An 11,236-nucleotide genomic window follows, 5' to 3' on the forward strand; every position below is an offset into this window, starting at 1 on the left:
GCGATTTTAAAAGCGCCAATTTGAAGCACCTCTACTAGACAAAGCATATTGAGCAAGCATAGGGTAGGCTAGGCCCATTCAACAGTGAACTGAGACCACAGAATATTTTACGATTTAAGAAGGCAATATGATTGATCCACCACAATCTAGTTAAGCCGACATGCATTCACTGCCCAACACCGTGATGTTCCTGGGTTTCCAGGATTTCGGGTCAACATAAAAAAAACAAATTTTTTTTTAATTAAACTTGCTGATTAATGGGTTCAAGGAACCAGCCTTGTCTCAGCTCGAATTTTATTTTAAGTTCACATTAAGATCTTTAAAATAGCCAAGGCTACTCAGTTTTTCTCCCCAATCACTCTTATCTTGCCTTATTTCTCCTCATTTCGAATGTTGCCTTTTAGGCTACTTATTTTATTTCACATTAAACATTAGGCTTAGGCCTACAATCTTCTTGAATTTCCCCTTGGGGATCAATAAAGTATCTATCTATCTATCTATCTAACACACCCTTTCTTCTCTGTTACATTGCTCCTCGACTGTTCATCGCAGCGAGATGAAACCTTTATTGCATGACAGAGAATAAGTGGAGCTTTCCAAAGAGACTACACACTTGTCTGTACGATCAAGTATGAAAATGAAAAAAAAAATCATGAAATTAAATCAAATTGCATCATATTTACAGTCTATACTTCTCTGCGTTCATCTGCGCACCCGTTACTCTCGTTTGAATTACCCGCGAACCCGACACAGGGCTATCCATTGGTACCATGGATATCGATCCTTCTTGCTTATAAAAACAGACGAAGTGACTGCAAAATATTAAGGTCATGTACACCCATTACTCTCGTTTACTCTCAAACGCTGCACACCCATTACTCTCGTTTGGATTACTCGCGGACCCTTGATCGGATAGATATGCCACGTATGTCAGATGAAAGAGGAGACACAGAGCTATCATTTGATACCAAGTACATTCTTCTGGGTTATAAAACAGACGAAGTGACGGTAAAATAATAACTTAATATAGCTGGATTTACCCCTGTTTTTGTGGCAAAGCATGTTTATAATCCAACGCTATCGTGTGTTTCTCTATGGCAAAGCATGTCCATAATCCGGTTTTGAGATCCTAGCAAATTCCTGCATGGCATCCAATTCAAGGCTCACATTGCATCCCAATTTGTTCAACAAAGAAACACCTTTTTTGCCTTTACTTTGTAAATGGCAATGCAGTAAAAAGTTGAGAATCATCATGAGTGCATACACCATAGTAACACATACTAACACGCAAACTTGGGTCAAGTCAGGTCAGATCAGTTCATGACATAGATATGGAGCGCAGAAAGGTCATTTTTCATCGCTAAATAAAAAATGTCATTTATTTCCGTAAATCACACACTACATATTTCTGTAAATTGCTCAGCCCCAGAGTATCCCTCCAACATGGGAATTATATTGCCCGATTCAGGACAGTCTGCCCTACACACACATGAAATGCATGTAGAGCTATGAGCTTGCTGTGGTGAGATACAGGTCAAAATAGTAAGAATTTTTATAATATGATTTTTATATTTTAATTCTTTAAAAATCAAAATAAAATCAATGCTAGTACTAATACATGAAATGGGGATAGCCTAATGACAGATCTGGATAGCCTAGACTCTGCTGAAAGAAACAATATATAATATGTGTGTGTGGCACTTAGAATAAATCCTTATGAATAAAGGTAGTGAAAATGCCCTAAAAACAGCTTAGGGTTCTAAGGGTTAAACCTCACTGATCACAGGAGAAATGTTCCTGTTGAAACCCACTATCAGAACTAAACAAGGCAACGCTGCATTTAGTTGTTATGCGTTCTGACTATGGAGCCAGCTCCCAGATGACAAAAAAAATTGCCCAAATTACTTTTTTGACATCAGGACTCTGAACTAAACTATTTTCAGATGCCCATTTCTTTTTTTACAATGAATAGGCTTAGTCCAACCAAAACAAGGTTTTGCCTAGTGGTAAGCTGGATAGGGGTTAATCCTAGCCTGACAATACAGTTTACTCACTAGATGAGGTGAGGGAATTCAACAAACTTGTTTAAGCTTGACAAATATATCAATACAATCTGTTTTTCAATTGGGCAACATATAGCAAAAGTGAGTGGTAGCTATCACATCCCCCATTCTTTGTTTAAGTGATTAATAAGGTGTGTCTGATCTTTGTGCTGTATCAAAATTCCCACAGTTATGAAAGCAGACCGTCAAACAAATGTCTTACTTTGTATTTTTGAGTGGCTCACAAACTAACAATGTTCTATTTTCTGTTCTTCTCTCCCTCCTCCCTTAGGTTGGTTCCACCACCAGGATAAAAGACGCAGATTGACCAGCCCACGCTTTCATCCACCATTGTACACAGTATGGCACGCTTTGGCACAAGTTCAGTTTGTTTATGTTATTGTTTATTAGTTCATTTCTCCATGTTGTATGATTTATAGATAGACTTAAATTGTCATTTTAGCAGTTGGTCCGTACAATGCAATTTGCTTGTGCAGCTTTTAAAAATAATACTCACATACACACTCACAAAAAAATAAAAAATAAGAATACACATTATAAAAAGAACATATCAAGGCATTAACATGCTTCCATTGCTTAAAGTCCATTTTTAAAGTACAACTGTTTTGCTTTGTTTTATAAAATAAAAGTTTGAAATGCTATGGAGTGCCCTATTTTTTGACCCTCAAACTGATATCTCAATTGTAACTCCTACTTCTCAACAGTTTCTCATTGCAATGTCTCCTCATTTGCTCTATTATTTCTCCTAAAGAGAAACAAGTTGTAAATGAGACTACACTCAAACATATAAGAGATCTCTCGTATTTCTCCTGCTTCTCAAACTAATATCTCTTATGTGACTCCATCTGCTCTATTATTTCTCCTAAGGAGAAACAAGTTGTAAGTGAGACTACACTCAAACATATAAGAGATCTCCTGTATTTCTCCTGCTTCTCAAACTAATATCTCTTATGTGACTCCTACTTGTCTTATTGCTATGTGTCTCATCTTTTGCTTGTTTTATTTCTCCTAAGGCAAAATTAGGAGAAATAATTGTGACAAAAGTAATACTTAAATGATCCTTAAAAGAGAATCACCATTTTGCCTCCTTAGCAACAGAAGGGATACAAATGAGAAGCAAAAGTTTCCTCTGGGCATATGATGACATACTTAGGTTAATACTGTATTTCACCAGTTAGGGCACCAAAATGGCCAGTAGCTGCACTGTGTAGCCTATCTTGACATGTCTTTAAGTTTTGGGTTAGGGCTCTCTGTTGATTTTAATGAGTAGGCCTAAGCCTAAAGTTACAGCATTTCTATCACAATTGACCAGACTTTGACCTTTTGTCTTCTTTAAACAAAATTCTGGCTATGATTGTTCCTTGTATTGCATCATGAACCATCACTGCACCTATTGCATTCTACTGTAGCCTTAAGCCTAGCTCAGTCATTATGTTGTACCACATCACCCTCCATTAGAAGTGCAATGAACTACATTGAGCATAATAAACTGCATTTAGAATTCCAAATCCATATTTCTAGATATTTTGGTAAAAGTAACTTAAAAGTAATACAATAGTGTAATGCCTTACAATTCAGAGACAGTAATATTATAATGTAATGAATTACTTTGAAATGACGGTAATAAGTAATACATAATATATTACGATTTTGAAGTAAGTTGCCCAACACTGATTAAACCACATGTCACTGTTTGACTAAATGAAAAATATAGGCTACTGAATATAATAATATAATAAGCTTTATTTGTATAGCACCTTTCATACACAGAATGCAGCTCAAAGTGCTTTACATTTGAAGCATGTAACACAATAATAGTCAGTCAGTCATTATCAATCACTTTTCTTTGCTGTTTATGATCTACTCAGCAACATATCAAAAATATAGAAAATGACGTCATAAGACTGGCGGCCTTAACCCTCTTACCCCCCACAAGCACGCCATATGGCAACTGTGGCAAGGAAAAACTCCCATATTCCAGGAAGAAACCTTGAGCAGAACCTGACTTAATAGGGGAGCCCATCTGCTTCTGGCTGGCTGCCCCAATAGTAGCAGATGTAGAATAATCTGAAAATGTAGTCTACAGGATAAGATGAGTTAACTAAAAGCTTTCCTGTACAGGTATGTTTTCAGATCTTTTTTAAAAATATTTACTGAACTCGCCTGCTTGATGTACAGAGGCAGGGTGTTCCATAGTTTGGGGGCATAATGGATAAACGCAGCTTCTCCACTTTGTTTGTGGAGCACTTTGGGTAATGATTAAAAGATTAGAATTGGATGATCTAAGTTTCCTTTGTGGTTGATAAGATATTAAAAGCTCAGAGATATATGAAGGTGCTATGCCATTCAGAGCTTTGTAAGTAATTAACATAACCTTAAAATCAATTCTATAGGAAATAGGGAGCCAGTGCAGTTCAGCCAACACAGGGGTGATGTGTTCTCTCTTCTTAGTCTTAGTTAAAAGTCTAGCCGCAGAGTTCTGTATGAGTGCCAATTTCTTTAGATGTTTTTGGGAAGACCAGTGAAAAGTGTATTGCAGTAGTCTAACCTGCTAGTGATAAAGGCGTGAATTAGTTTTTCTGCATCTTGTTGAGTTAAAAAGGGCCGCGACTTTGGCAATGTTTCTCAAGTGGAAATAGGCTGTCTGAGTAACTTTACTGATATGGGGCTTAAAACTTAACTCTGCATCTAAGATGACACCGAGGCTTGTTACTTTGGTTTAACCTGGTGTGCCAAGTTCCCCAGATTACTAAGAATAATATCTCGCTTTTAGTTTTGGTCCAACCAGAAGTACCTCTGTTTTGTCATCATTTAGTTTCAAAAAGTTTTTGCTCATCCACTGATTAATGGAGGTTAGGCATGCAGTGAGGGAGCAAAGGCCATCTGGGTTAGTTGGCTCCACAGAAATATACAATTGGGTATCACCTGCGTAGCTGTGGAAGTTTACATTATGCTGACTTATGACGTTTCCCAATGGAAGCATATATAGAGAAAATAGCAGGGGACCAAGGCTGCTCCCCTGGGCCACACCAAAAGGCAAGTCATGTTTTTCAGATACATGATCTCCTAGACTGATAAAAAAAATCTCTGCCAGTAATGTAGGTTTGAAACCAGTTTAGAGCATTATCAGAGAGACCCACCCACTTCGCAAGGCGGTGAATTAGGATGCTATGATCAATGGTGTCAAATGCCGCACTCAAATCCAGAAGAATAAGGATTGAGACTTTGTTTGAGTCAGTAGCTAGTCTGAGATCATTGACTATTTTTACTAGAGCCGTTTCTGTGCTGTGATTTGATCTAAAACCTGATTGGAATTTTTCAAGGATACTGTTTTCGTTGAGGAAGGTATTTAACTGATTACAAACAACTTTTTCAAGTACTAAAAAACGATAGATTTGATATAGGCCTGTAGTTGCTCAGATTGGTATGGTCAAGATTTGACTTTTTAAGTAAAAAGGTTTCACAACAGCGGTTTTAAAAGCAGTTGGAAATATACCTGTTTCTAATGAGGTATTTATTACCTTGAGAAAAAAGGGAGCTAAGCTATCATATACTTTTTTGAGGAATGTAGTAGGGATTGGATCTAAAACACATGTTGAGGAGCCGGTTTGAGTTATAATTTTACCAAGCTCAGATTGAGTAATAGTGCTAAAGGACCTTAATTTTGGGGGCTGTTTTTGGGTGTACTATCAAACATATTACTTGTGTTACCAATAGCCTCCCTTATAGAAATGACTTTGTTTTTGAAGAAGTCTGCAAATTCTTCGCATCTTAGAGAGGATGCCTGACTGAGTGTATCAAAAGGTGTTTGATGCAATAGCCTATCAATGGTAGAGAACAACACCCTAGAGTTTCCACTGTTTTCAGCAATTACCTTAGAGAAGTGGTTCCTCCTCTCATTCGAATAGCTCTATTATAATTTGCTATTTTTCTTTTTTAGAATGGCACGGTGAACCTGTAACTTAGTTTTTCTCCATGTTCTCTCAGCTTTTCTACATGATCTTTTTAGATCATGGATATTTTCGTTCATCCAAGGTGTCAGTTTGCTACAGGGCCTTTTTTAGTCTTTAAGGGTGCCACTCTGTCAAGCAGAGCCCCTAATTCCACGATTGAGAGCCTCTACCATTTGATCAATGGGATGATGTAAAATATCTAAATTTATGGAGTCTATAAGAGCTATGAACTGCTGTTCTGCTCTAATGTCCAAGAGTCGCGATTTGATTGCAATTTCGGGATGAATTTTTGGAGTATGTAGTACTATATTAAAAAGATACACAATGATGATCAGACATATTTATATCATTTACTGATAAGTCTGTGACTTCTATCCCTCTAGAAATGACTAGATCGAGGGTGTTGCCAAGGTTGTGGGTGGGTCCTGTAACATGCTGCTTTAGCTCTAAACTGTCCAACACATTAAGGAACTTACTGGCTTTAGCATCAGTTGTCTTATTGACATGAATATTGAAGTCGCCATTTACAATTATCCGATCATAGCTAGTGATGATGAGCGACATAAGTTCAGAAAACTGGTCGAGAAAGCCAGTCCATAGTTTAGGAGGGCGGTATAAGGTTAATAGAAGTACAGCTGGGTCAGCCTTCAGAGTGAGGGCAATATACTCAAAGGAAGCGAATTCGCCAAAGTTGACTCTAGTGCAACCATATTTGTTTGAGAGAATGGAGGCAATTCCACCACCTCGTTTGCCTTGTCTAATTGAGTGGAAGAAATTATAATTTGGGGGACAAGTCTCAACAAGAACAGCTTCGCTGTCTGAAGTCAGCCAGGTTTCAACAAGAAACAGAAAATCCAAATTTTTTTCACTAATAAAATCATTGATTGCAAAGGTTTTGGTAGTAAGTGCACCTATATTTAGTAAACCCATGTTAGCTGAAAATGCCTCTGGCTTTTGAGGAATATGCTGAGGTATGGAAAGAATATTTGTTAGGTTTCTAGTTTCTTTTTACTATACGTTGGGTAGAAATCAACGTTGGAATAGAACTATAAGCATGCTGGTCATGCTATTGCATGACGCAGCTTGATCTATGGTAGTAGTATTGTATGTTACCCTGCAGAAAACATTCTCAGACCCATCCACATGTATAATGCCATTCGAATCAATACCTGGGGGGCGTGAATCTGTAATATTTTCTACAGAATGTCAATGCCTCAGTGTGGACGCTATGTTGTCAGAGAGTAGGTAGTAGTAGAGTTGGTTTGGGTGGAGACCATCACGCTTCAGCATACTGGGCCTCTCCCAGAACAAGCCCCAGTTGTTGACATAGGGGATGCTTAGGGAAGCGCAGTAGCGTTTGAGCCAGGTGTGGAGATCGAACAGTCTGGACCATCTCTCAGCACCTTTTCTGTAGGTAGGGAGAGGCCCAGAGATGACAAAGCGTTTTTCTGTGCCCATCAGAGTGGTGATGAGAGTTTTGTAGTTTTCCTGCAGTGCTACTGACTGCTTATCTCTGATGTCGTTAGGTGCGCGTGTATGATGATGTTGTCGACCTTGGTGTGGCAGGCCAGGATGCTTGGGAGTTTCTGCTGGATGTCAAGGACCTTGGCACCAGGGAAGCAGTAGACCTTGGAGGGACCACTACATGATGGGGGAATGCAGAGGTCTCTAACCATGGAACTGCCGATGACCAGGGTGGAGGTTGATGAGGTCCGGGAGGAGGGGGTCGGGGGCCGACTTTGAGGAGGGACCAGGATGGTTGTCTCGGGGCAGGAGGGGCTCCTCATCCTCGGTCAGAATGGCATAGCGATTTTCCAGTCGTATAGGTTGGGCTGGGCCTGAGTGCCGTCCGGACCGTCTGCCGTGCTTGTGATGCTTGCTTCTACGCCATGGCTCAGGCTGGTGTGGAGTGGAGCTGGCCAGCAGAGCAGGCTTGGTTCTCAGCAGAGGCCGGGGAGAGGCAACAGGGACAGAAGTTGCATTAGTGCATGGCATGGTTAAAGTATTGGAGGACAGAGTGAAATCAGGGCATCTGGCATTTGTGTGTGTAAGAGAGGTAACGTTACTTACGGAGAGAATGGTGTCGAGGAACTGTTCATCCTTCTCAATCTGATGGAGGGTCGCTATTCTGGCTTCGAGTTCCACTATCTTTTCGCTGAGAAGGACGCATGAGTCGCAGCCTGGTGCACAGCTGAGGGGAGGCATTGTGTCGCGTGCCATGCATGTTCGCGACTGAACATGCATGGAGATCGTCATAGTTGACAGAAATTACGATTTGTGCCAACATGTTGTAGAAACACAACCACAGCCTTTAGGCCTATTTGGTGCAAATCTTCTACATTGGTTATAGTCAGCGATTCACATTAACTGTAGGCTATCACCACAAGTGTATACTAAACGTTTTTGCCCAAGTTTGTGTTCCGTCATCACATTTTGCAAAATTAGGCTACCTTCGTTACTAACCTATCAGTTGATACTTTTTACGTGCATCGAGATTGATTGTGCATCTAATGTAACACTTTCGGTGGAGAGACTTCCACTTTCCAAGTTCCACTTTCATTGTCGTTTGAGCTAAAAAGGCTACTATATGGGAAATACTTTGAAGTTCCTTTTGAGTCCAAACATGAATAGGTTTTCTTTAACCCGTGCTACACTTTTCCACCAAGTTGTGCGAAAATTGTAGGTACCCGGAGATTTTATTATGTTGACAGACAAACCGCACTACAGTAGCCTACATGGTGCAGTAAATGGAAGCTCTTCAGAGCTGCGTGCAACTTACGCCTATGAAAACAATATATTTATGGAATAAAATTAGACACCTCTGATTGCTGTTTACGGTTAAACTGCGATGATGTGAACACCAGCCAGCGGAGGGCACTTATATAGCCTAGGCTACCATGCATGGACTCGTAGGCTATATTTCCCCCTAAACCAAGCGGCTGCTTGGACAAATCCACTTGAGGGGTGGGGCAGGGGGGCGCGATCGTAACACACACTGAACCTGTCATGAAGAGGCCAAAATTGACCGATCCCAAGCCCCGCCCCCTTTTGCTATGTCACAATGAGGACTTCGGAGGACCTCGGTCAACCTCGGTCAATTTTGAATTTTCTAGTGGCCATTCGGTATGGCAATACCAGTTATGCTAATGCTATAATGCTTCTTTGCGAGTAGCTTAAGTAACTAAATAACTAAAGAGCTCAAAAAAGGTTCAAAGATAAGCCTGGGATACTTGTAGAAGTGACATCCGATATCCTGACCGTGTGAACGCGTTAACACACATAGGCCTAACTTTCCATAACTTTGGATAGGCTGCTACTTTTCAGTAAAGAAATCTGAGTGTGTACGAAAATGTTCCATTTATTTGTGTTCATAACTAGGCTACACAAAAAACATAACTAAATCTGGTTTCCACTGATGAAACGACAACATAAGCCTACGCAAAAAAATTATACCTACCTTGCAGGAACTGAACTCGCATATTCATAATGATTGGAAGACGCCAAAAAAGAATACACCTTCAATCACGACGCCTTTACACACAACAAGAATACTTTCAGCTTTGCTACCTTGCCATGTTTAACTTGGGATAGAAGACTGTTCACAGAAATAAGCTAATGATCCTTTTTTCAACAAACGCAATAATAGCCTATACTGCGATGCATTATTGATGGCTGAACGAGAGATAGCCAATGTCTTCTAAAGATCGAATCATGTGCAGATTCAAAACTATGCAGTCTCGAAATCGCCCATATTAGACCTTGGCTACTACATTGCCCACGCTTAAATTAATTATAGCATAAGCGGCAAGTCCAGTGCAAGACAAATCACGCCTGCAAACTGCAGATATGTCAAACGTGATAGGCATGGGTTTGAACTTCGGAGTGGTTTCTTTTCAATACACTTGTATCATGTTTATTTGAACTCTTCCTTCTAAAGCAGCCATTCAAAATAATAAGTAGGCTATCGGGCCTACCGAAGAGGAGCTATCTCTCCACCTCCCCAACATGAGCTGCTTGGCTAGTCACTCTCCCAAGTTGCGGGGAACTTGATCTGCAGCACTTGGTCCAGTCTTCTATTAATCCTCGAAATATGGTTAGATTTTTTGTTATGGACACGCCAACACCATATTTTTGCACAGACCTGTTTTATTGAATCAGTCACATCTGCAGCAAATAAGGTAAACTACCTGCTCGTGATAACGTGCTAATTGTTTATCCCCAGTTAACATGCATCCCATTAAGATCCACGACACCGGATTTGTTTGTCCTCAATTTGTGGTGTTCCACCTCGTTGATAACAGAAGACATTGTGAATGTGTCCATCTGCATACTGAAGGCCTTTCTGGCCTCTGTTTTTAATATCAAGATTACTTGACGCCCAGAAATCCAGCATACACTGTTGCACTCGGCTAAATGGGGGTGCTGTGTCCCCATGTTGAACACGCGTTCTCGCACACTTTCCTGCAAACTTGTCCGACTTAGCAACAGTAACTATGGGACTGACAATGGGAGGAGGGGCTTGGGATCGGTCAATTATTGACCTGTCACCCCCCAATCCAAATGGATGCAACTGCATTTATAGGCTAAGCCTAGGTCTACATGACGGGCCGCAAATAGGCTAAATAACTTTGAAAAAAAAAAAAATCAGGGAGGTCACCGGCCCACATATGGACCGGCCCACCGGGCATTTGCCTGGTTGTACAGATTACCAGTCCGAGCCTGTGCTTGAGTCAACTTAGGCTAGCTAGCTGGTAAGTAATGGTTCACGTTAGCCAGCAGCACATCATCTTCAGCCTATCATTTTGACAGTAAAAGTTTAAACTCAACAAACATTTTATGTAAATCATATGAATATAGTAAACTCTAACTTACTGACAACTAACGTTAAGGAAGGCCTAATTATAAATCCGACTGCCGAGTAACGTTAACGTTAACATAACAATATGATGAACTGCTAACGAGTGGGGGGTCTGACATCTGACTCATTAACCATCAGCACTGGTGCTCCCCAAGGCTGTGTTTTGAGTCCACTGCTGTACAACATCTACACACATGACTGCAAAGCCAACAGTAGTCATACCTCCATCATCAAGTTTGCAGATGACACAGTGATCTTGGGCCTGATTAGTAACAACAATGAACAGTTCTACTTGGATCAGGTTGATGAGGTGGCACAGTGGTGTCAATCTAACATCTTGACACTGAATATCAATAAAACCA

Source organism: Alosa alosa, chromosome 4 (assembly GCF_017589495.1).
Source record: "Alosa alosa isolate M-15738 ecotype Scorff River chromosome 4, AALO_Geno_1.1, whole genome shotgun sequence".
NCBI lineage: Eukaryota > Metazoa > Chordata > Actinopteri > Clupeiformes > Clupeidae > Alosa > Alosa alosa.